Below are 27,751 nucleotides of genomic sequence, written 5' to 3' on the forward strand. Positions count from 1 at the left end.
AAGAGTATGCATGGTTTTTAGCCCTTTGGCCATAGTTCCAAATTGCTCTAATCTGTTTACAATTTTACCAATAGTGTATTAATGTCTCATTTCCCCACATCCCTTAAAACATTTGTAATTTTCCTCTGCATCCTATTATGCAATCCAGTAGAGTATGAGGTAGTTCCCCAGAATTATTTTGACCTGAATTTCTCCAGTCAATAGTTAGTTTAAAGCATTTTTTTTTCATCTAGCTCTAGGTAGCTTTATTTCATCTGAAAACTTAATGTCTTTTGATCATCTATTAATTGGGGAATGGCTCTTATTTTAACAAATTCATACTCAGTTCTCTATGTGTTTAAGAACTGAGCCTATCAAACAAATGGTTCAAATTTTTTTCTCACACTTAATGTTGTAATTGTATTTCCCTTCATCCTATGCATCTACATGACATTTACTCTATTTTCTATTTTCTTTCAACCTATTCTTCCTCAAAAGGATTTTGCTTCAGACTATACCCTCTTCCAATATGCCCACCCTTCTTTCACCCCAGCCCCCTCATCCCCTTCCCCTCCTACATTCCTGCAGGGTAAGATAAATTGATATACCCAACTGAGTGTGTATGTTATTCCCTCTTTGAGCCAGTTCTGATGAGAGTAAAGCTCACTCTCTCCCCCACACCTCCCCCATGTTCCCTCTAGTCCATAAGCTTTTTCTTGCTTCCTTTATGTGAGATACTTTATCCCATTCCACCTCTCCCTTCCTATTCAACTTATACCTGAGGCCTCTGTCTAAATATAATCTATACTGCTACCCTAAAAATGAGATAATTCTTATGAGCTACAAGTATCATTTTCCCATGTAGGGATATAAACAATATAACCTTTTAATAATCCTCATGATTTCTTTTTCCTGTTTATCTTTTTCTGCTTCTCTAGGTTCCTGTATTTGAAAGTCAAGTTTTCTATTCAGCCCAGGTCTTTTCATCAAGAATGCCTGAAAGTCCTCTCTATTATTTAATTCCCATTTTTCCCCTGAAGTATTATACTCAATTTTTGAAGTAGTTGATTCTTGTTTCTAATCCCAGTTCCTTTGCCCTCTGGAATATCATATTCCAAACCCTCCAATTATTTAATGTAGAAGCTTCTAGATCTCATGTTATTCTGACTGTGGCTCTACAACATTTGAATTATTTCTTTCTAGCTCTTTGAAATATTTTTTCCTTGACATAGGAGTTCTGAAATTTGGCTATAATATTGCTGGAACTTTTAATTTTGGGATGTTTTAAAGGAGGTGATTGGTAGTTTCTTTCAATTTCTAGTTTACCTTCTGCTTCTAGAATATCAGGATGATTTTTCCTGATAATTCCATTGGAAGATAATGTCTTGGCTCTTTTTTTTGATCTGGCTTTCAGGTGGTCTTATAATTTAAAAGAAATTATATTTCCTCATTACTTCCAGGGCAGAGCCAAGATGGCAAACAAAAGGCAGTGAGCTCTCAAACTCATGACACGATCACTCCAAAAAACATCAACATAATGCCATAGGACAATTCCTGGAGCAGCAAAACCCTCAGAAGAATGGGTGGAAAACATCTTCCAACCAAGGACATCTTGGAAGGTCAGAAGGGGGGAGCTTCTGTGCTGAGACAGGAGCGGAACCCAACCCCACAGTCACCCTGACAGAGATCCAGGCCCTGGAAAGCCTCTCCAGAGAAAGAGACTCCCCAGAGTTTCTGAATCAGCTGCAGTGCCAGTGTCATCTGGAAATAAGATCACAGTCTGGTGAGAGGGTTGATCCCTTGGCAGGGAGGAGACTACAGGGGTCTATGCTGGTGGTGAAGTAGAACTTGGGTTTTTCACCCCTGCTGGGAACAAGAAGGTAGACTTAAGTAGCAGTGGCCAAGGTGGGAGAGGGGCACAAGCTTGTAGGAGCTGACAACCACAACACACAAAGTTGGTTGATTAGCAATTTGGTCTGGGTTCATCTATGGATCAGGGAACAGGTCAGGAGTGAAGAAGCTGTTCTCCTTAAATCATAACACCTGGTACTTCTGAAGCTTGGGATACTGCAGCCTGGAAACAGTGTCCCACTTTAAGGAGTTAAAAGGCAAGTAAAAGAAAGGCAAGATGAGCATACAGAGAAAGGAGAGGACCATACAAAGGTTTTTAGTGACAAGGAAGATCGAGGTGCACCCTCAGAGGAAGATGTCAACATCAGGTCCCCTGTGTCTAATGCTTCCAAGAAAAATATGAATTGATCTCAGCCATAGAGGTGCTCAAAAAGGACTTTGAAGATAAAATTAGAGAGGTAGAGGAAAAAATGGAAAGAGAAATAAGGCTGATGCAGGAAAGACATGTGAAAAAACTCAATAGCTTCAAAAGCCAAATTGGCCAAATGGAAAAGGAGGCACAAAAGCTCTCTGATGAAAATAATTGCCTAAGAATTAGGATTGAACAAATGAAAGCCAGTGACATTATGAGAAACCAAGACACAATAAAGTAAATCGAAATGAATAAAAAAATAGAGAGCAATATGAACTATCTTCCAGGAAAACTACTAACCTGGAAAATATGTCCAGGAAAGATAATTTGAAAATTATTGGTCTACCTGAAAACTATGATCAAGGAAAGAGCTTAGACATCATCTTCCAAGAAATTTTCAGGGAAAATATTCTAGAACCAGAAGGTAAACTAGAAATTGAAAGAATCTATTGATCACCTCCTGAAAGATATCCCCAAAGAAAAACTCCTTAGAATGTTATAGTCAAATTCTAGAACTCTCAATTCAAGGAGAAAATATTGCAAGCTGCCAGAAAGAAAGAATTCATGTACTGTAGAGCCCCATTCAGGATAGCACAAGATCTAGCAGCTTCTATATTAAAAGACTGGAGGGCATGGAATATGATATTCCAGAAGGCAAAGGAATTGGGATTACAACCAAGAATCGCATATCCACAAAACTCAACATAATCTTTCAGAGGAAAAATGGGACTTCAATGAAAAAGAGGACTTTCAGGTATTCGTGATGAAAAGACCTGAACTGAATGGTAAATTTGACTTTCAAATACAAGCTCTAATCATGTAGGAAAATAGGAGGGGAAGGGGATAAAGAGGGAGGGCAAAAGAAGGGAGGGCAGATAGGGGGAGGGGACAGACAGAAACAAATCCCTTTTGAAGAGGGATAGGGTGAAAGCAGATAGATTAGAGTAAATATCATGGGGAAAGCAATAGGATGGAGGGAAACAGTTAACAATAGTAATCATGAAAAATAGCAAAGGGGGAAATTGTACAAAAAATATTTATAGCAACTCTTTGTGGTGGCTAAGAACTGGGAATCAAGGGAAAGTCCATCAATTGATGAATGACTGAAGAAGGTGTGGTATATGATTGTAGTGGAATGGTATTGTGCTATAGGAAATGACAAACAGAATACCAGACAAACCTGGAAAGACTCATATGAACAGACGTATAGTGAAGTGAGAAGAACTGGGAGGACATTGTACAGAGTGACAGCAGTAGTTTTTGATGAGCAATTGTGACATGACTTAACTACTCTCACCAATGATCAAGACAATATCAAGGGACTAATGATGAAGCATATTATCCACCCCCCATAGAAAGAACTGATAAAAAGAGCACTTGTGGATTTTACATATACTAAAACTTGGTTGATATCTTGTGGAGAGGGGAAGAAAGGGATGGAGGTAGAAAGATTGGGAACTCTAAATCTTATGAAAATGATGTTGAAAACTACCTTTAAATGGAACTGGAAAAAAATAAAATAAAATGTTTTTGAAATCTAAAAAAAAATTTTTAATATTATCTTTCCTTGATTTATTTCCAAGTCAGTTGTTTTCCAAGGAAATATTTCACATTTCCTTCTATTTTTTCATTCTTTTGGTTTTGTTTTATTGTGTCTTGATTTTTCATAAATTTACTAGCTTCCATTTGCTCAATACTAATTGTTAAGGAATTATTTTCTTCAGAGAGGCTTTTTGTATGTACCTCCTTTTCCATTTGGCCAATTTAGCTTTGCAAGTTCTTGACCTTTTTTTTCATGATTTCTTGCATCGCTTTCATTTCTCTTTCCATTTTTCCTCTACTTCTCTTACTTTATTTTCAAAGTTCTTTTTAGTAATTCTATGCTTGAAGATCAATTTACTAATTTTCTTGGAAGCCTGACTATAGGAGCTTTGACCTTTGTTATCTTCTTCTAAGGGTGTATTTTGATCTTTCTTGTCACCATAGAAAACATTCTAGGGTGAGCATTTTTTTTATATTTGCTCATTTTCCCAGCCGATTTCTTGACTTTTAAATCCTTCTTAAAGTGGGTCACTGATTCAGGGTGAAGAGTCTCATAAACTGACTTCATTATGCTTATTATGTTATGTTCATACAACATACACTTATATATGTACTTATTTTTCCCCTGAAGAATTATAGCCCCTTCTGATTGGGGATTGTTTTGTTCATTGCTTTGTATCCCTAGTATCTAACATAGTACCTGGCATTTAGAAAGAACTTAATTCATGCTTGTTGATTTATTATGAGGAAATAATATGATAAAGAAAAATAATAACAATATTAATGAGAAAATGAAACTAAATTTTACCCAGTTGTTTGAGCATAGTTACATAATTTTTAGGGTTGTACAAGTACTCAGAGATTATCCTGCCAAACTCCATACCCCACACTTCTACAATATAAAAACAATACACAGTTTATGGGGTTTTAAAATTTAGATGCATTTAAGATTTATTCTTTCCTTTGAGCTTCAAAAACATCTCAATGTAGTTATTACTGCTAATATTTTATCCCCAGTTTACATATAAGGAATGTAAGACTAAGAAGTTACATAACTTGGCCACTTACTAATGGGCATAAAACATTATCTTATCCACACCCTTGACAGCAATTTTTATTTCTCTTTATAATGTCTTCCATTGCAATTGGTATTGCTGAAACACTAATTCAAATGAGATTCTCTTTAAAATTATGTAGGTTAGAGGTCATCCAGGTGGCACAATGGATAAAAGCACCAGCCCTGGATTCAGGAGAAACCTGAGTTCAAATGGGGCCTCAGACACTTGACAATTACTTGCTGTATGATCCTAGAAAGTGACTTAACCCTCATGCCCTGCCCCTCCCCCCCAAAATATATAGGTTAAGAGAAACATGATTTTCACATGCTTATTCTCAAAATGCCCTATAGTATTATAGTGTGGGTATGTTTACAAGTGCTGTAATCAAGTCATTTTATTATGTTAATAATTTATTCCAGTTCTGGAAGCACATGTTTTACCTTTCCCATCCAGCAATACTCTGTGTGTTTTTTTTAAAGGAAAAATGAATGAATGGTGAAAACCTTTATAGAGTCATTCCTCATTCCAGGATATCACAAAGAGAAAGGTTATTTGCCTAAAAGCTAGGTGAACCAATTTTTTTTTTTGGGGGGGGCCAGGGGGCTCTACAATGAGGATTAAGTCAACTTGCCCAGGGTCACATAGCTAGTCAGTGTCATGTGTCGTAGACAGAATTTGAACTAAGGTCCTCCTGAATCCAGTGCCGGTGCTTTATCTACTGTGCCACCCTAACTGCCCCAGTGGACCAATTTTAATTAACAATTTGAATTCTGCCTTTGCAACTCACAAACTGAGCAACGGAGAGCAAGTCAAATGGTTGTTGTGATATGAGAGGGGAAAATTAAAAGTGAAATTATAAAGCAATGAACAAAATTTAAGTTATTGTCCAATGAAACAATATAATTGTTTTCATACCATATGCTTTATATAAAAGTGGACTGCATGACAATCATGGATGACGAGTATCTCAGGCCTCTCCTCTTCTTATCATCACAAATTATTAGAATATTTTCCTCTATTTCCTCTGATATAAAACATTACTTTATGGTAACCTCATTACTTTTACTCTCAATTTTTTTTTTACATAATGTTTAGGATGGATGCTGATGTGTTTCAATCCCAGATGTTTCATCCGTAAAGAAATAACCATACAGATATTCTCTTTAACTGATGTGAAATTCTTCTTTTTTTCTTCTTTATTATTCCTTATGGTGTTTCCCCATCCCCTTATTTTATGACTTCTCTATTAATGTGAAAAGCTCACAAAGTCTTTGAAGAGGAAATTTTGATGGTTCATCATCTTAGCCTTCAAAAATCTTTCATGTTTTTGTCACCCTTCTCCATTCAAGCCCATTTAACAAATGTAATGTAATACACAGAAAGGCCAAGTGATTTATTAAATGACTTTACAATTGTTAGTTTAACTTGTTAGCTTTTTAAAGATTTTATGTAGAGTTTCATATTTTATCTTATTTTCTGAATATAGCATATTATTTAATATAATGTCAACTACTCATACATTATCTTTTGTACATATGAAATGCCTCCAATCCAGTAAAATTAATTTTATCTAAGACAACAAGATTGAGTGACTCACAAAATGGAAACTTTTAGGCTTTGGACACCTATTTATGTCCTCACATACATAATTCATATGCATAACTAGATAATCAGAGGCTCTAAGGAATTTGAAGGGGCATTATTGTATACTTTCTTTTGATAGGATCCTCAGAAAGAGATATTATTTTCCTGTCTTCTCAGGTATATATATATCCTATATTTAAAGTCTCCACAATACCTTTTTCCACTTCTCTTTTTCTGTCTAGATATTCTCCATTTAATGACATAATAGTTGCATAGATAACTTAAGTTTTCTGAAGCTGAATACAATTATGTATAACTTCTTAAAAGTTAACTAAAGTAAGATCTCCTTTCAAGTAGTGATCTGATTTTTGATGATAATTATGATGAAAGCTGATGTCTATATTCTTTCATCTTAAATTTTCCCAAATTAATCAATGCATATTTAGGTTTTATATATTTAATAAATTTATATTCCTGTTTCCTGAAGTTGTAAGTATGTGAATGTGAGTTTGCTGCATACAGTCAGTTAAGACTCACTTTTTCTAAATAATTACATAGGGACAGCTGGGTGGTACAGTGAATAAGCACCTGGCCCTGGATTCAGGAGGACATGAGTTCAAATCAGGCCTCAGCACACTTGACACTTGCTAGTTGTGCTGACTCCCTTCAATTCATTTAACCCTCATTTCTTCAAAAAAAAAAAAACTTATTGTGTGGATCAGAGAAGCATCAAAATATTGGTTCATTACCATTCCTTACCTTAAATAAAATACAATTATATGTCAATTATACTAAAATCGCCTTTTCTAGAACAAATGTTTTTCTTTTGTTGTTGTTATACTTCTTCATTGGATTTTTTAATTCTCTCCAGAATTGTTTTGATCTACAATCTCTCCAATCAATAGAGTTAGAACAATTTTTTTTCATATGGCTATAGTAGCTTTGATTATTTCATTTGAAAATTTCCTATCCTTTGTTCATCTTTCATTCTCTTTCTTTCTTTCTTTTTTTTTAGTGAGGCAATTGGGGTTAAGTGACTTGCCCAGGGTCACACAGCTAGTAAGTGATAAGTGTCTGATGCAGATTTGAAACTCAGGTACTCCTGACTCCAGGGCCGGTGCTCTATCCACTGCACCATCTAGCTGCCCCCCATCATTCATTCTCAAAGAGGAGCAAACGATAGCACAAGTGTGATGTGTTCACTTTCATGTAAATTGGAATTGATTGAGGCATAGCTGCTCAAAGTCATCAGCCTCACTCTTTCCTCCAGAGTCATCAGAGTCCAGTGGCAAAGGTCAAGAGCAGATTTTTTGGCATTCAATTAAAACATATGGTAGTTAAAAGTGAAAGAAAATATATATTATAATCTCTTATGAGTTGAAGATGTGTGTGTGTGATATTATTTTATAGCACACAATTTTTTAACTACACAATTCTGAAAAAAATACAAAAAACAAACTAAAATTACAGATGTTTACTGTACACGATGATGGCTAAATTTCTAAAGTTGAACCAACTTACAGTAGTGAGTGTTCACTGATAAAGGGAATTATGAATGTATAAAGTATGGGAGAAACATGTTAAAAAATAATTCATGGCAGGATTTGTTGAGGTATGCCTCTCCTCTTCCCCATCTTTACTCCCTCCATGCACATTTCAAGTTTGATTTTAGGCTCAAAGTCTAAACATGGTGCTGGCAGAAATTAAAATTAATTTTTTTGGTATTCATCAATAAACATATAAATATACATTGTGGTGATTACTGACTTAAAATTAACTGGTAAAAATTTAATGAATTTGTTGATGTTTCCTAGATTTAACAGACATAAATCAATCTAAGGTATGTTGGTGTGTGTATGCATGCGTGTATATTAATATACTGGATCAGTCTGGTTTTTAGTCACTGGCATCATTTCATGTTTCAAATGCTATAGGAAACCCTCGACTATAGACATTTTATTTACCAATCTGAAATCTGTCTACTGAAGGACGTCACCAATAAGGCGAAATTATTTTGGGATCCTTTATGCTTTCTTATTTCTTTAAATCCATCTCTTTCTCTGTCTCTGGTCTCTGTCTCTGTCTCTTCCCTCTCTCGTATTTTTATATGTATACACACATAGGTGTATATACACTATATAAGAATATATAACTAAAAACATTTATATTGAATTAGCTTGCCCAGTGGAGACACATTGTCTGTATTTGGAGGCATACTGGGAATCTTATTCTATTTTGATTTACCTATGTCACTGTAAGGAATATTAAACACTGACATTAAAGTGAATTTCAATCCAAATAAAGACAGACTATACCATTATGGCATATCTGACATATAGAAAAGAGATGATTAACTTCCTTCTAGGCATTCCTAGTGCAAGTTGACTTGCTGGAACATAGATGTGTCTTCCTAACAAGAAAATGTGCAGTAGTGTTAGAATCACTTTTTATCTTTTTATTTCTTTTATTTGGCATAACTAATCAACACACTGTTTAAGTACTTCATACTGCTAGGAAAACAATGTTCAGTTGGCTTGTTTTTTTAGATTATGACACCTAGTCCTGGACTTCATCCTAAAAAGAGTCCTTGAATATTATTGACCCTTATGTCTACTCACTTTTATTTAACATCTTACTTTATTGTAATAGATGCAGTTCCTTTGTACCCATAGCTACACTAGTAATGCTTTGTTGATATTTTCTTTATTCCAAGTGGAGTTTATTGTTTTGCTGTAATAACTGATCTTTAAAAAATAAAAATATCACTTCCAAAGCAATAGCAAAACTTACAAAAAGCTACATGAAAATTTTGCATTCTTTTCCATAAATGTAGGTACACAAGTAGGTTGTTTTTTTATAGGCTTGTCTACAACTTATATACAAAATGAACAAATAATTAATAATTTCTTCAGAAAAAAGAAAAAAATATAGATAGCTAAACATAAGCAAAAGAAACAATGACTGCAATTGCTACTGAGCATAAAGTACCCAAAATGGAATAAGACCTGAGCCATGGAAACTACTTAGTTCCTGTCTCCTTTAACTATATAAAAGCAAGACTAAAGGAAACTCTAAAGTGAATAGGGATTATAGTTGGAAGGGATACATGCTATGTCAATAGCAATGGAATAGAAAGGAAAAGAACAAAACACTCCTTCAAGATATTCTAAAAAGTTCAAGGTCAAATGGCCAACAAGATGGATGATTCATGACCTCTCAAATCTCTCCAAAATAGCAAAATGTTCAATAGACAAAGCAATTTCATCTCCCTCCATGATCTAGAACGGGCTTCTTAAACTTTTTTTCCACTCCCAACCCCTTTTTGCATGATAAATTTCTACACAAACCCAGATATATAGGATATAAATAGGTATGCATACCTTTTACTGTTGCAACATTTTTTTCTTTTCTTTTTTTTTTCTTTTTTTTTTTTTTTTTTTGCGGGGGCAATAGGGGGTTAAGTGACTTGCCCAGGGTCACACAGCTAGGAACTGTCAAGTGTCTGAGGCAGGATTTGAATTCAGGTACTCCTGAATCCAGGGCCAGTGCTTTATCCACTGCGCCACCTAGCCGCCCTTGTTGCCAACATTTTTGTGACCCCCACATTCATTATGTGACACCATCTGGGGTCACGACCCAGAGTTTAAGAAGCTAGTATCTAAAACACTAACAAGGTAAAAACCAGCTAAACCAACTGCAGAGAAGGTTAATTCTTCACCCTAGGTGAAGCACCCTCTAACCCATAGCCCAGTCTACACTTTGCGCTGCATAAGCCTATGCACAAGTTTTGTTTTGTTTTGTGAGGCAATTGGGGTTAAGTGACTTGCCCAGGGTCACACAGCTAGTAAGTATTAAGTGTCTGAGGCCGATTTGAACTCAGTTCCTCCTGACTCCAGGGCCAGTGCTCTATCCACTGCACCACCGAGCTGCCCCCCTATGTACAAGTTTTAACCACAATCAACAGCACCTAATTTTCCCATCACCCTGCCAGTGCTTGGAAAAAACAAAAATGTAGAAGCCTGCTCCTGACTGAATTACATCACTTTGCAAATGGAAAACTGAGGAAAATAGGGAACCTGGGATAGGATGTCAGAGTGAATTTGCCAGGGCCTGTCTGAAGCAATGCACCCAGCATCCAAAATAGATGAGGTCAGTTCCTTAAAAGTCACTTGGGGCAAAGATTGAAGACAGTGGAAAATAAATTGTCCACTTTTAAAGTAGGCTGATATTGCTTTGAAATTCAGCCCTCGTGGGCAACCACAATTAAAGAGGAAAGATCAAGAAATAACTATTGTTCAGTCATATCTGACTCTTCTTGACCTCATTTGGAGTTTCCTTGTCAAAGATAATGGAGTGGATTGCCATTTCCTTTTCCAATTCACTTTATAGATGAGACACTGAGGCAAACAGGGTCACCCAGCTAACAAATGTTTGAGGCCAGATTTGAACTCAGGAAGATGAGTCTTCCTTGATCCAAGCCTGATGGCTTGATCCACTACTCTCCGCCACCCCCATCCCAATAAAAAGAGATAGGAAGGACACAAGAAGTAAAAAAGACTGAAATTACCCAAAAACTCAGATAATAGAAATCCACATAGAGAAAAAAAAATCAATATCTCATCCCAAATTAATTATCCAAGGTACTATTCAAAGAATATATAAATTAGGAATAATGGGAAAATTGATTTTCTGAATAAGGGCAACTTCTACAAGGATGGTTACATGGGAAAGAGGCACTGTGACTCCAGCTCTGAAATGATTTGTCATTGAAATTAATCTAACCCAATTTTTCATGATGGGAAAACAAAAGTCACATTATTTAAGAATGAAGTTTCACACTGACCCACCTTAGCTGGGTATCTGAAAACATATTACTGGTATTTAAGGGTTCAGGATATGTATGCATGCATGTATGTATGTATAGGTGCATATGTATGTGCATGTGTATATGTTTATATACATATGGATATATGTGTGTATATATATATCGATGTATGTGTATAGATGTATATGTGTGTATATATATAGATGTATGTGTATAGATGTATTATGTGTGTGTATATGTTTATATATGCACCTTATACATATATAAGTCTCTGTGCTTGCTTTCTGTATGAAACACATATTGTAGAAAATGTATGCATCTATCTGATAGGACAGATTTTTCTTTTGTTTAATTTTAGGAGTATTAATGTTATAATAACATCAATTTTGAATGTCACAGGGAATAGAAGAATAGCATAGATTGCTTTGGAGTTAAGATAACCTGAATTTAAACTTGCTTCTTATTTCTTTTTAGTAAATACTTCTCTTGGAACATTCTCTCCTTCTCCACCATGCACCAGGAAGCCCATTATATTGAAAATCTCATCATCCTACATGATCCCATCAACCTTGAGAAAGTAGATATCCTAGAGTCAGGAAGACTTGAGTTCAAATCCACTCAGACATTTACCATCTGGGTTACTTTGGGCAAATCAACTCAACTGTCTTTGCCTCAGTATCCTAATCTATAACATGAGCCTAATAACAGCATGTACCTTACAGAGTTGATGTGAGGCTCAAATGAGATACTTTTAAAGTTCTTAGTACAGTGCCTTACTGAGAAGTTGTACATGAATTTTAGCTATTTGTGGAGTATGGGATATTCAGAGAGGACTAGCAGCTCTGGGGTAAGGGCTTCCCAAGACCTTTTCAGGGCTGCTCATCCACTTTTTGGTGTCTACCTTCACGCAACCCTCATATGTGGCTCCAACAAGCTATAACATGCATAGGAGCCCACACCATAGTAAAATCATCTTGGCAGACAGGCTAAACTAGGTGGAGGGTAGCTGACAGGCCTCAAAATTGTCAAAGTATTAGGGGGATGTCTACTTCAAGCATGTGAAGGCTTCCCTAGAAGAGTGGTTCGATGAGAACATTTTGGTTCCAATGTCCAAGAAGGAGGCTGAAGCAAGAATTATAAAACATTTAGAGCTTGGTCAGACATCGAAGATGACAGGGTCATCCACTGCATCCCAGACATCACCAGTCATCTTGACTTTTGTCCTACCAGGATGAATTCAATGACCAACCTGGGTAAATAGAATGAGACTGACAATTTTGTGAAACGTTACCTAACTTAAATCTAATTCATAAGAAAATTTAGACATCACCCATGATGTTGTTTGACCTCAAAAACAAAGGACAAACAACAACAACGTTTTCTGCCTCTCTGATTAGAGGGTTAGAGCCATGAACTCCAAAACTTCCTTCAAAAAGGAAGGAATTCAGCTCAGGTATCTCTCATTTCTCACCTGGAACCACTACTCTGAGATTTTTCTGTTCCACCATGCCCTGGTCAGGTATCTTCTTCCTCTGTCTTTTCCACTACTTTGCAACTTCCTTTTTTATATGCCCCCACCCCCATTAGGTTGAAAATTCTTTGAGGCACAGGGATTGTCTTTTTTTTTATTATTATTATTTGTATTCCTTGTGCTTAGCAGATGGCAAAGTGTCTAGAACTTTTTAGGCATTTAATGATATTTTTTATGACTACTGACTTCTGACATTACTTGTGTGACCAAACAAGCTACTTAATCTTTCTATGCATCAGGTATACCTACTTAGGATTTATATATTAAGTCACATATTGAATTTTGACCTGAATTGCTGGAGGAAATTTACATGTTATGAATTTCATATGCTATCAAAATCATATGTCCTTAATATATTCATGCATTTGCATCTTAAATTTAATATGCTCTTCAATATTTGATATATGATTATATTGAAATGCAAATGCATATTTAAATATGTAATTACTTTAAAAGAGGGTCATCTAAATCCCCAGACGTTTAGTAAAGACTTTTCTCCATACATTCTATCTGACCCCACAATTTTCTTGTCAAAAGAGTCAAGTATGTGGATACAGTACAAGAGGTAAAATTAAGACTAACCTTTTTAGGGAAGTTTGATTGTCTAGAATATCATGCTAAAAACACACCTCCTTATTTGATCTTTTTAAAAATTTAATGAACCGGGGCAGCTAGGTAACACAGTGGATAGAGCACCCACCCTGGATTCAGGAGGACCTGAGTTCAAATCCAGCCTCAGAAATTTTGACACTTACTAGCTGTGTAACCCTGGGCAAGTAACTTAACCATAATTGCCCTGCAAAAAATACAATAATTAACCAAGAATTCATTAAATGCTACACACAAAATCACTGTGCTACAGTCTGGAATACAAAAACAAAAATTAATATTGCCCTCATACCTCAAGGAGCTTAGATTCTACATACAAGCAAAAATATGAACATGGAGTAAAGTAAATACATAAAACCCCCACAAATATATGGTGTGTATACATAAATGTTCACACATATGAATGCATGTGTAATTTATAACATTTATGTATTATTTATACATACATGTATGTATGAGTTATATACAAATACACAATATACATATACACCATATACATAGAGGTACATTTATACATATACATACACATGCATATACACACATATACCTAAAAAAGAACTGAAGACAAATACACAGTTGCTTGAGACAGAGAGAGAGAGAGAATCCTAAGGTACTACACAACCAATTCACCTTAAGCCTCAATGAAACCTATAGAAGTGTTGTGCTTTTTTTCATTCAGAGAGTCATCAGTTCTGTTGGTAGGGCTCCCTTTTATGAGAACTCATAAATCTTCATTGACTGTTAAATTTATAGTTTGGATTTAGGCTGTGGTCTGAGGGTATTGGTGTTTTATACTGGTCCTGTACTTGCTTGTGGCAGCACCAACAATTTTAATATAGCAAATTGATATACACGTATGCATGCATGTATATATGTGCATATATGTGTATGTATGTGTATGTGCATATGTATATGTGGGTATATTTGTATATACCCATATATGTATATAATGCATGTATGTGTGCACACATACATGCACATACACATACACAGTCATTTGGGTATGAATAAAGGGTTAATAACTTGAGAGATTAGGAAAAGCCTCATATAGAACTCCTGATCAATCATTGGATAGAGCTAGGTAATTAAAAAGACCAAGATGAGAGTACCAATTTACCCCACTTTCTAATGTGTGGTGGATTATCCAAAGTCCAGTTCAAGCAGAGACTTCTAACCACTCTCCTCCAAATTTAGAAGTGATTTTTTTTCCAAATAAACAGGAAATGAATCATTATTGAATATCTATCTTAAAAGAATGTATATCTTTTCTGATGTTAATGATTCCCTTGGATATTTACATTCTGAAACCAGCCACTGAGGCTCTATCTCTATACATATAAACATAACACTGTACCTAATCATCCTGTCATGAGACATACCCAAGGTATCTAGTCTCCTGGAAGTTTAGGTTGAATATTAGAATAAATGAGAAATGCTTAAGTCATTAAAACAGTTAACAAAAGTAGAGTTACCCATAGCAGGAGAATATTCAACAAGGATGCATTGAAATCACCTCACGATGATTCAGCTGAGCAAACTACCCTTGTCTGAGCTGTTCAAAGTAGTCCTTCAAGCATCAGAGAAATTCTCTGGAGGGCTTCACAATTGTTTTGTTATCAGGAAATCATCAAGGTATATTAACAGACTTATCTTTTAGTATTCCATCTAATTAAGTTTTGAGAATGATTTCAATATGTTTTAAGGAAAATTCATTTAACTTCCATCTGAAAAGGAGTTAAGTATTGTTCCTACCACCCATCCTAACATCAATTTTCTGTCAGATCATTTCTACAGGGAAGTTCTGTATCTGTTCATTTGTTTGTAATGATATGAGGGACTAGCATGAAGGATGCTGATATAAACTTTTAGTAGAGTGGTTTAGTTTATGTATTTAAATATTTTTTTGTATTTTTTATATTGAGAAGCCTTGATTATGTCTCAACAATAACATTTTTATAAGTAAGCTATTCATTTTCATTTAAAATATAGAGTCAGCTCAATCTATTAGTATATACACATTTATATACATATATACATCACATATATACATATATATCTGTAGCTATGTATATATCTATATACATATACACACATTACACACATATATATGTATGTGTATTGTGAAGTAATATATAAATTTATAAACTATTATATATAAGGAGCTAGGTATAATAATTGATAGAATGATAGACCTGAAATACGGAATTCAATATAGAATAAGTAATCAGGACTTCAAATATAGCCTCAGAAACTTTCTAACTATGTGACTTTGAGCAATGACTAATCACTATCTCCCTCAGTTTCCAGACTATAAAACAGCAACTATAATGACATCTATATCACTGGGTTGTTGTAATGATTAAATGTGAGAATATTTGTAAAGCACTTGGCATAGTGTCTAACACATAGTAAATGATTATCAATAAATGATTGTTGTCCCCTTCATAATAACTGTTAAAGAGCTTGTTCTCATAGAAGAAACAAAAATTTCACTTCATAAAATCAAATAATCTCAGAAGTGGCAGGGGTCTCAGTGGTCATCTAAACTAATCTATGCCTAACATAGAGCCCCTCAGTAGCAGACCTAACAAGTAGACAACTAGGATTTTTTTTTTTTTTTGCAGGGCAACGAGGGTTTAGGTCACTTGCCCAGGTCCACGGATAAGTAAGTGTCAAGTGTATGAGACAGATTTGAACTCAGGTTCTCCTGAATCCAGGGCAGTTGCTTTATCTACTGTGCCACCTAGCTGCCCCAACAACTAGGATATTTTTGAAAGCGATCTCACTTTTGCATGATTCTTATTGTTAGGAAGTTTTGTTTCATTTTGTTTGTTTTCTCTCATATTCAACTTAGATATGTCTTCATTCAACTCTTCTATTCACTGTTCCTGGTTTGATCTCCTATATTAAAAAGAAGAAGTAACTTTTTTTTTCTCTCATCAACATGAAATGTTCTCAAATCCTAGAGGATAATTATTATGCTCATTTTGCAATCTAAGTCTTATTTATATTATTTAAGCAAGTGCAATACTGTAAGTCACTATGAAGCAATTCCTGCTTTCTTTCTTACTTAAGAATTTTTTAAAACCAAAAGAAAATATCAGAATAAAAAATAGTAACCCAGGAGAGATGTGTGTAAGGAAACTAGTAAGTTGAGAAAATAATATCCCTTCTGCTTTGTATCCACCAAAACATAATAATCAAACAAACAAAACCAACAACTAAAACAACAACATGACAAACTATATTACTAAATCTGGGGAAACTATATATTAGCCAAGGATAAAAGAACCTAGAGAGAGAGAAAGAACATCAAATTGTCTGATTTAGATTACATCTGATTTTTTTTTTTCCTGAAGTAGCCAATGAGAAGGACAATTGACCTGCGAAAATAGATACAGGAGAAATAATTAAGAATTATTGGACTACGTGAAAGCATGATCAAAAAAAGAGACAAGATACCATCTTTCAAGTAATTATCAAAAAAATGCCCTGATATTCTAGAACTACTAGAAATTGAAGAATCTACCAATCATCTACTGAAAGATATCCAAAAATGAAAACTACCAAAATATTATAGCCAAATTCCAAAGCTCCAAGATCAAGAATATGCTACAAGTAGCCAAAATGCAAACAAACAAACAAAATTGAAATATTATGGAGTCACAGTCAAGATAACACAAGATTTGTAGGTTCTACATTAAATAATTGAAAGGGTTGGAATATGTTATTTTGGGGGGGGCAAAGGAGCTAGGGTTATAACCAAAAATACCCTACCAGAAAACTGAGGATTATACTTCATGGAGAAAAAATGGACATTCAGTGAAATTGAGGAAATTTTAAACATTCCTAATGAAACAATCAGAATTGAATTGAAATTTGACTTTCAAATACAAGACTCAAGAAAAGTAAAAAAGGTAACCAGGAAAGAGGAAATCATAAGGGACTTAATAAGTTAAACTGTTTATATTTCTATATAGAAAGACAATATATGTAAACTCATAAAAAGTCTCATATATATGTATATACACATGCATACACCACATATATAAAATAAATATGTGTATATGCACATGCATGTGTGAGTATATATATGCATGTGTACATGTATATAGAGACATGAACGTATCTATGCATATGTGTGCATCTGTATATATAACCCTATGCATGCAATAAATGCATGTAAATGAATGTATACATACAGAGAGAGACAGAGACAGAAAGATAGAAGAGAGGCAGAGGGAGACAGGTCACAGTTCTCAGTTGAATATGATGGAATAATATCATAAAATAATAAAGAGTGAGAAAGAATACATATGGGAGGAAAAGCAAAGCAAGAAGTAAAACAAGGTAAATTATTTCACATAGAAGAGGCGAGAAAAATATTTTTATACTGTAGAGGAAGATGGGGGAGGTGGTAGGGAATGCTTGAACTTTAATTTCATAGGAATTGGCTGAAATCGGGAATATACATATACACCCAGTTGAGAATTTAAATCTATTTACCTTATAGGAAAATAGGTGATTGGGAAATTGCATACAAGAAGGGAAGGTTGATTTGGGGGAGGTGTACTTAGAAGCAAAACATTTTTGAAGACAGACAGAGTGAAAGGAGAGAAAAAATATAACAGGGGAAATAGGACAGAGGAAAATACATTAGCAATCTATAACTGAAAAAAATTGCAACAACTTTCTCTGATAAAGTCCCCATTTCTCAAATATATAGAGAACTGAGTCAAATTTATAGAAAAAGAGGGAGTTCCCCAATCAATTAATGATTTAAAGATATGAAGTCATTTTTCGTGTGAAGTAATCAAAGTTATCTAAAGCTATATTTTTTAAATGCTCTAATTTACTATTGATAGTATAAAATGCAAATTAAGACATTATGAGGTACTACTTCACACCTATTGGTTTTGCTAATAGAAAGGTAATGACAAATGTCAGAGAAAATATGGAAAAATTGAGACACTAATGCACTATGTTGAGTAGTAAACTGATTCAACTTTTATATAGAGCAATTTGGAACTATGCACAGAGGGCTATAAAACTATGCATACCTTTTGACGAAGCAATAGCACTACTAAGGCTCTATCCCAAAGAGATTTTCTTTAAAAAAGGAAATGGACCTATATGTACAATAATATTTATATCAGCTTCTTTATGGTGGCCAAAAGAATTAGAAATTGAGGGGATGACTATGAGTTGGGGAATAGCCAAACAGAGTTGCAGTATGTAATTGTGATGAAATACTGTTGTACTATAAGAAATAACAAGCTAGATGCTCTCAAAATTCCATGTACTTATGTGAACAGATGCAAAATTAAATGAGCAGAACCAGGATAAAATCATACATAGTAACAGCAATATCTTAAGATGATCACCTATGAATGACTTAGCTATTCTCAGCAATACAATAATCCAAGACAATTCTGAGTTCTTACATGAAAAATATGATCCATATCCAGAGAAAGAACTGATGGAGTCTAAGTACAGAATGAACATATATTTTTTACTCTATTTTTCTTGAGATTTTTTCTTTGTGTCTTTGTATTCTTGTATATGGTTAATATGGAAATGTTTTGCACGTCTAATTTATTTCAAAGTGCTTGCTTCTCAATGAGGAGAGTAGGGAGTGAAATAATTAGAACACCAAATTTTACGAAAATTGTTAAAATAATTGGTTTATAATTGTAACTTGGTAAAATAAATAGTAAATATATAATTAAAATGGAACAAATATGAAGATTCAACAACAACAACTTTAGCTTACGAACACTTCACAATAATGAAAACACACCAAAATACATTTTGATGGTAGGGAAACAGTATCTTTCACTGAAAATTCAACTTTTCTCCTCTGTATAGAGTGTACCAAAGATAAGCATTAAAAAAAAAATTTTGTTGAATTAAGTTGAACATTAATTACCAAATTATTGGATAAGTGTTAGAAAAAAATCTCTTGCAAAGGAGTGCTTATAAAGGAGGAGATAGGGAATATTATTTCATTAGGACTTTACATTCCTAGAACTAAAAAAGAGACCATAAAGGGGGAGTTATTGAAATTTTCCAAGCCAAATAGCAACACCATTATCGGGGTTATAGCTTTAAGTGTCAAGAATTTCAGATTTTCTATTAGAAAGATAAAGTCATTACATCCCTAGAAACTGATTTGCTCATTCTTCGTACCTGAGGCAGTATTAGGGTCAAAACTATTTCTAGTGATCTTTTCAAATTATTAGGTGCAAGCTGAGGCCACATTTTTTTTGGTAAACTGTAACTCGAAGGGGACAATAATTGTCCATCTGTAATATCTCTGTATTATGACATATTTCACTTACTTCTTAGTGACATTCTGACAGGAAGCTGAAATATGTGTCATTACTATTCACACTAAATCTTTGGGTCAGATGAGTCAAATATGATCTGGATACAAAGTCCTTTTCCTAAACCACATAATATAAATGAACATACTTGACATCAAGGAACAATTTGACGTCTCTTTCTGGGATACATATGCATGTAAAAATGTTCTTGTATTTGTACAAGTATCTATACTTTCTAAGCCCTCAAAGTGTTAACTTATCTTGTATAGGTAAAGAGATTATTCTAGAACTATTTTAAAATACTTTAATCAATAGGACTCCCTAATCAATCAGTATTATCATTATTATACTTGATCAACAGGTTTGTTTAAAAAAAGTCCTACAAAGCTCGTTGTAAAAAAAAAATAATAAAAAATAGTACTTGTAGGATATCAAAATATAAGTTATAGCCATGAAGAAATATATATGCTAAAGCCTATAAGATCTTTAGGTAGCTGTGCAATATAAATAGTCATTATGTGTGTTGTCCTGAACGGCTAAACCCATAATGTTATGTTAATGCCTCTGTTGGCATTAGATGTGTGCTACTCTTGATATTCCTGATTATATTTTATGTACTTAGGTTTCCATCATGAAAGATACAAAGATGCCGTTGCTTTTATGTTACAGTTTTGCTTTTAACTTTAGTGCTTTAAAATCTTCTTGTTTGTTAAAGGACATAGATTTTGCTATTAAAATTATTAGGGGGGGCAGCTAGATGGCGCAGTGGATAGAGCACCGGCCCTGGATTCAGGAGTACCTGGTTCAAATCTGGCCTCAGACACTTAACACTTACTAGCTGTGGGACCTTGGGCAAGTCACTTAACCCCAATTGCTCAAAAAAAAAAAAAAGAAAAAGAAAAAATATATTTAGGGAAGATTGGTTGTTGTTTTATTTTATTTGAATATCAATAACTGTTAATGAAGTAAACGGTATTCCTACAAATACCTATTTACCAAGATTGGTTGGGAATAAGATTTTTGATTTTGTGACTCTTTTGATATTCTTGCCATGTCTTACACTAGTCAGTCCAGTGATTAAGGTTCTTGGTTAAGAATTCAATGACGCACTTGTGGACCATAAAATGCAATAAAGCAACTTTAATTAAAAGCAAAGGATAGAGGTTCCTAAGGTTTAAAATATACTAATTCATATAACATGGTTATTCCTTTCGACTTCATTCACAGAGCAACTGGGACACATAGAAGTTCAAGGATGTTCCCAATAGAGGAAGACCTTGCTAAACTCTTTAATATTGATTTGCCATAGACTCAGTCTTTTATGTTTCAGATATCTAAGAGGTCCAAATTCTTGATAATCTTGAGAACAGCCTTCCCACCTGCTTAAAAGGAAATCAGAATAGGCCAAAGAAACAGATCCCATTCTTACTACATTTGAACAACTGAAAGTTTCCATTTGTACTATAGAATTAAATCTACTTTCTAAACAATTCAAATTCAATATAACATGAAAAGTATATATAATAGATATCACCTTAAAAAAAACCTGAATCTCAACATTTTTCATATCATTTAATCTGTTCCATCATGAAGAGAGAATGACAGGATATATAGCAAATAAGCAAAAATATTAATTTGTTTAATTATTCTTCATGGTTGATTGTTTATATATACATAGAGATTCTGGCAAATATTTCCACTTAGCTGAAAAATACTTCTTGTAGTTGTTTAGTTGTTTCATTTGTATTCAACTCTTTGTGACCCTTTTGGGGGTTTTCTGGCAAAGCGCTGGAGTGGTTTGCTGCTTTCCTTTTCCAGCTAATTTTACAAATGAGGAACCAAAGCCACATGATTAAGTGACTTATAACAGGTACATGCAGCTAGTAAATGTCTGAGGCAGGATTTGAACTTACAAGGATTTTTTTTGTGATGACAAATCCAGTACTCTACCTACTACACCATTCTCATTAATACCAAGAATGAAAAGGAAAATAATTAAAGCATGAAAAGAACTACATTAAACTTTAGTTGAGATAAAATACTGAATCATGTTCCTTAATCATGCATATATTATTTTTCTTGTGATCACTCCACATTATTGTTATTATCTGGCTGTGAAGTTTTTATATTACAACATATTTTTATTTTCCAAGCATATTTTAATTAATTCTGGTAAGAAATTAGCTATTCTAATCATTTTGGATGCTGCTTAACCTTTTGGAAAAGAAATCAGGTATTTTTTCTCTCCAAATCCAAAAAGTATATATTTTAAAACTATGAATCAATATCTAATGAAATATATACCTGACCAAATAAATTAAATGACATTATCACTAATGACGTCATTAAAATATATTAAATTTTTAAATGGAATATTCATATTTACATTCAGGCAAGATTATGACAAATTATAAATATGAATACATATTACCTAACCTAAAGGAGTTTGTATTCACTAAAGAGGAAAGCCAAACTATGAACCTATTTCTTCCATATGAAGTAGGTCCTGTAGGGGATTGGTTATTAAGTATTCATTATTAAATGCATAGTACTGAACTGAAAAAAATAATTCATTCATTTGATGCTGAAAAGTCTTATTTTTTATGATAAATTTGATCTCTCATGATGTTAGAATCTAAAAGAATCAGAGATCTAAACAGCTGGTCTAAAGCACTAACTTTTCCAGATGTTAATTGAATCTAGAAACTAGTCCTCTTGGTGAAATGCTTTTTCCCGTTGACAAGGTCTACCTGCTTTCCCTTACCATGCTTTCTCTTTCTACACATTTGCATTAAAACTTTTTGTGTAGCCATGAACAAATCACTCTGCTTTTCGAATAGAAAATATTTTTGCTTCCTTAAAAAGAGTTCCCAAACTGAAGACATCAAGATTAGTTGAATTTCAATTTGGATGAAGCACTCAGACAACCAATAGCATTACTAGACTCTTAATATGTGTCAGGTTCTGTTAATGCCTAGGGTTACCAGTATAAAAATTCTACTGGATTTTATTATTATTATTGTTGTTGTTGTTGTTGTTGTTACTATGGTAAAAATTATTTGTGGTAAAGATTAATATTGAAAGTTTTAGCTGAATCATTTGAGAGGGGCCACACCTGGCCCACCCTGAGATTGCACATGCTACTGAGCAGCTTTTGAAGGACCTCCCCTTTTGGGGGAGGAAAACTCCACCAGAAGGGAGGAAACTTCTGGTGGGCGGGGCATTCAAAAGTTCATGCTCTTACAGCCTGGAGAGCAATCTGGTGGTGCTTAGCTTGGCGAGGTGGTGGGGTGTTTTGTGCTCGGTCTTGGGCATGTTGATTCATGGCCTGACAGGCAGTTCAGGATTGGTGAGTTTTATGAAGGAAAACCCTAAATTCCTTTGAACTAGCTTAATTGGGAACTCTCTCGGTTTGCATAGGCTAAGCTTAGAGTTAAGACTGTCCATCTGTATTTCTACTTCCTTATTTCCCTAATTGGTTTCACCTTTGTGGTCTAATTAATTCCCAAGCAATAAAACCTGATCCTTTATGAACTAAAGCTCAGAGGCTCCTTTTCTGATTGGCCTGGTAGGAATATATAAAAGGGAAAGTTCAAAAGGGAGATCAATGCTTCGTGTATCAAATTTTGTCCCTCACATTACTTACAACAAAATTTTCTTGCCACCACATTGTGAAGTAGGTAGTGTATCCCCATTGTTAAAATGTGAAAACTGAGGTTCAGAGAGTTTAATTTGCTCATCATAAATGAGCTAATTAACCCTGTGGTCTCAAAACCTTCCTCATCAATGTGAAAAAGAGGCACCTTTCTTTTCTATTCATTTCTGCCAACAACTTCATCTGCTCTAACAGTACTTGTTCTAAACAGAAATTACTACAGCCAGAAAAGCTGGGCCAGAAGCAAGACAGCAATAGCTCAATGAGACTGGATGCTTTTCCCTAAGGGTCAATATTAGAGGAAAAGGAGAACAGCTGGTTTGGTCCCTCTAACATCTTCCTTTTAGTCAGCTGCCAGAAGTTTCTTCCCTCAGGCTTAGCCAGCTTCACATATGCTTCTCTCTTTATGAACTTGTGGTTCTGCCAACTAGTTCAAAGAAAAGAAGTATAACCTGGGGTTTAGAAAAAGAGGAGGATCAAGGGAACCATGTTCTGTTCTTAAATTTACTCATTGCATGACCTTGAGCAATTTTCCTAACCTATCCAGAGTGAATATGTCCATGTACTTGGATCTCAAAACTCCACATACCCAAATTTGATATCCAATGTTAAAACAATTACATGGATACATGGGAAAATATATTTCAGGATTTTATGTGTCCTAATTATAAAGGTGCCATTTAGGTGACACAGTATATCTGGGCTTCGAGTCAGGAAGACCTGAGTTCAAATGTGACCTCAGACACAAGCTGTGTGATCCTGGTCAATCATTTAACCCTGTTTGCCTCAGTTTCCTTATTTGTAAGATGAGCTGGAGAAGGAAATGGCAAACCACTCTGGTATCTTTGCCAAGAAAACTCCAAAAAGGGTCTCAAATAGTCAGACATGACTGAAAGCAACTAAACAAATAACAATTCAACTATATACATACATAATTTATGCATGCATTTATATATACATATATACATGTATGCATTTATATATAAATGTATGTGTGTAATAACTAAACAATAACAACAAAATTGCTAGATATTCTTCATGAATGATTTTTTCTAAATTAATTGCTTTTAAAATGCAAAGACTTTCTTATATAGAAATAATTTCCTTTTGATTATTTGACTCAGGGGATAGGTGAGGGGCATAGATATCATTTTTGAAAAGACTGATATTTTCCCCTCTATAAGAAAGCCTATATAATTATTGGTCTAGAGAGGCAACTTTCATTTTTAAAATGAATTTTATTGATATATTTTTCCTTTTTATTTCACTTACATGTCCAAATGTATCTTGCTTCCCTCCCAGAAAGCTGTCCTTTATGACAAAGAATAAAAAGGATAAATAAATTCAACAAAATTGATTGGCACATCAAAAAACTTTAATATTTTATGCATTTCCATACTCATAATATCCTACCTCTTCAAAAGATGTGGGGAAGGAAAGAAATTTTCTTAGGTAAATAATTTTAAATTACTGTCATTTGCTAAATGCCACACTTCTTAGTCCCTTACCTCAAACAATAAAATCATAATTATAGAATTATTATAGTCCCCAGAGTTCCTTTAATAATAAAATTAGAATTAAGATCCAAATTACAGATAGAAAGATTGAAAGAACCTTTAAGATCATTTATTTCAACTACCTGTTATGTCAAGGAAAATGAGGCCTAAACAGGTTGAATTACATGTCCATCTATCATTTAGCATACTAGGTAACATATAAAAGGTGTTTAATATATGCTTATTGTTTCACTGTCCAGAGTAATATAGCTAGCTAGTAAGTTTTAGAAAGAAGAATTTGAACCAAAGTCTTTCTGAAGACAAGTCTAGAGGTCTAAGCCAGAACTGCCTCCTATATACCTTCTCCTTTCTTCCCTTCAGCTAGACATGGTAACAATTGTATATTGGAACCTAAGGTGACAAGCAATTTTGACCATAAAAAATAAATAAGTAAAAGTTATGGAATGTTCTTGGATGTGGTTAAAATAGCATACTATTATACTTAGGAACATTATGGATTAAATAAGATTGGAAGAACTGTCTAAGAAAATACCTCTTCGATAGCCTTCCCTGATTCACACACACACACACACACACACACACACACACACACACACATAAAGTATTCTCTAAATAAATTTTCCTAGGACATTTGTTCTTCCTCTTTTGCCCTTATCATATTCTATCTTGCATCGTGCTTATTTGTGTGCATGTCACATTTCCTTATTCCCTCATATATCTTATTACTTTTAGAACTCTAGAAGGCAAGGTGTATGTCCTTTGTAAATTTTCTAATCTGAAAAACAAAAACAAAAACAAAACAGAATTAGACCAGATGAACTCAAAGTTCTCTTTCAAGGTTAAAAGTATAACCCAACTCTCCAATGGACTTTTATATATAAAGCATTTAAAGATGCCTTCCTCTCCTTCAAGTAACCATATTCACAGATTTGCTATAATGATAGTTTCTGAGGTTGAATAAGATTTCAAGTGATCTTATATTTAAAACAGTTGTTCAACCTGACAGAACTCCCTACTGTATGATAAAAAATATTCCGAAGAGAAGGTAGGGTCACTACAAAAAAGACAATTTTTCCCCCAGTGGAGACTTCTGATGAAAGACAAATTAAAACCAGAACATGACATGAACAAAGAAAGTACTGGAACCAGTTCTAATATTTTACATCATGAAAATTCTAATAAATATGTACTTATCTTGGGGGCAGCTAGGTGGCGCAGTGGATAGAACATCGGCCCTTGATTCAGGAGGACCTGAGTTCAGATGTGACCTCAGACACTTAACAATTACTAGCTATGTGACCCTAGGCAAGTCACTTAACCGCAATTGCCTCATCCCCCCCCCAAAAAAAAATAAAAAAAACATATACTTATCTCTAAATCTACAATAATAATCCTGGGTCAAATTTATATAGTTTTAAGTTTTACACAGCATTTTAAACATATTATCTTGTTTAATCATTTATCTATCATCAATTTGTTTATCTATTTTTCTATCCATTCATCCTTCCATGTTTATAATCTTTAAAACATAAAAATAGTAATAACTAGCATTTATAAAAGTCTTTAAGGTTTGCAAAGTGCTTTATTAACTCAATTGATCATCACAGCAACTTTGTGAAGTAGGATGGTTTTATCATCACCATTTTACAGAGAAGGAACTCATACACAGGCGATGAAAAGATAGAACTCAAAAAATGTGAACAGAATTCATTAACCCTTAGGTAGCTACAGGGGATTATTAATAAAACAATTGATTCAGAAGATTTCCATAGCTGTATGAGAAACCCTATTTGATTAAGCAAGGCTATGGGACTGAACAAAACTAAAGCGATTGTTGATGTGTCCAATGATATGTTGGCTCTGAATTTCTCATGGTGAGAGCTCTAACATTTTATGAATAAGGGAAAGCAGACAGCAATCACAGAAGGGAATAAATGGCAGCAGTAATGTAGCAGAAAAATGGAGACTCTAAGCCTTGCATGAGAAAAAGAAAAAAAAGATAATGTCAAGCCACACATAGGGTAGAAAGAAAGTTATGCCTAAGTGGCAGCATCAGAAGAATATTAGAGAACTAAAGAGAAGAAAAAGTTAAACTCAAAAGGGACCAAAAAAAAAAAAAACCAAAAACCTCAAAAGGGAAGGCTAGACCTAAATTCCATTGAAAAGGAGGGATTTGTACATAAGGCCAAGGATACATAATACACTAATGTGGAGTCACAAATCTAGGCCAAGACCTCGTTTACTATTATGAGCTATATAAACCGTTATGGTATCTATGGAGAATAACTTTATGTTTTTAAAATAGTATTTTATTTTTTTCCAATTATATATAAAGATAGTTTTCAACATTCATTGTTGTAAGATTTTGAGTTCCAAAATTTTCTCCCTCTCCTTCCCTATAGCTTATACATTACAATCATATTAAATGTATTTCCTCATTAGTCATGTTGTAACAGAAGAATCAGAAAAAAAGAGAAAAAAACACAAGAAAGAAGAAATAATAACCGAAGTGAAATAGTATGCTTCAATATGAATTCAGACTTCATAGTTCTTTTATGCATGTGGAAAGCATTTTCTACCATTAGTCTTTTGGCATTATCTTGGATCATTGTATTGATTAGAAAAGCTAAATCTATCGCAGCTGATCATCACACAATGTTGTTGATACTGTGTACAATGTTCTCTTGGTTCTTCTCATTTCAATCAGCATAAATTCATGTAAGCCTTTCCAAGTTTTTTATGGAACCTGCCTGCTCATCATTTTTTATAGCACATTCATTCTTATACCACAATTTATTTGGCCATTCCCCAATTGATGGGCATCTCCTCAATTTCCAATTCTTTTCTACTATCAAAAGAGCA

At 34.1% G+C, this 27,751-nt stretch overlaps 1 pseudogene; it reads right to left on the reverse strand.

The window, feature by feature from the left end:
- Positions 1 to 23,042, reverse strand: part of LOC122747261 — a 76,304-nt pseudogene extending 53,262 nt beyond the window's left edge.
- Between the last annotated feature and the right edge of the window lie 4,709 nt (positions 23,043 to 27,751).

The sequence above is a fragment of the Dromiciops gliroides genome, chromosome 3 (genome assembly GCF_019393635.1).
Source record: "Dromiciops gliroides isolate mDroGli1 chromosome 3, mDroGli1.pri, whole genome shotgun sequence".
Classification (NCBI taxonomy): domain Eukaryota; kingdom Metazoa; phylum Chordata; class Mammalia; order Microbiotheria; family Microbiotheriidae; genus Dromiciops; species Dromiciops gliroides.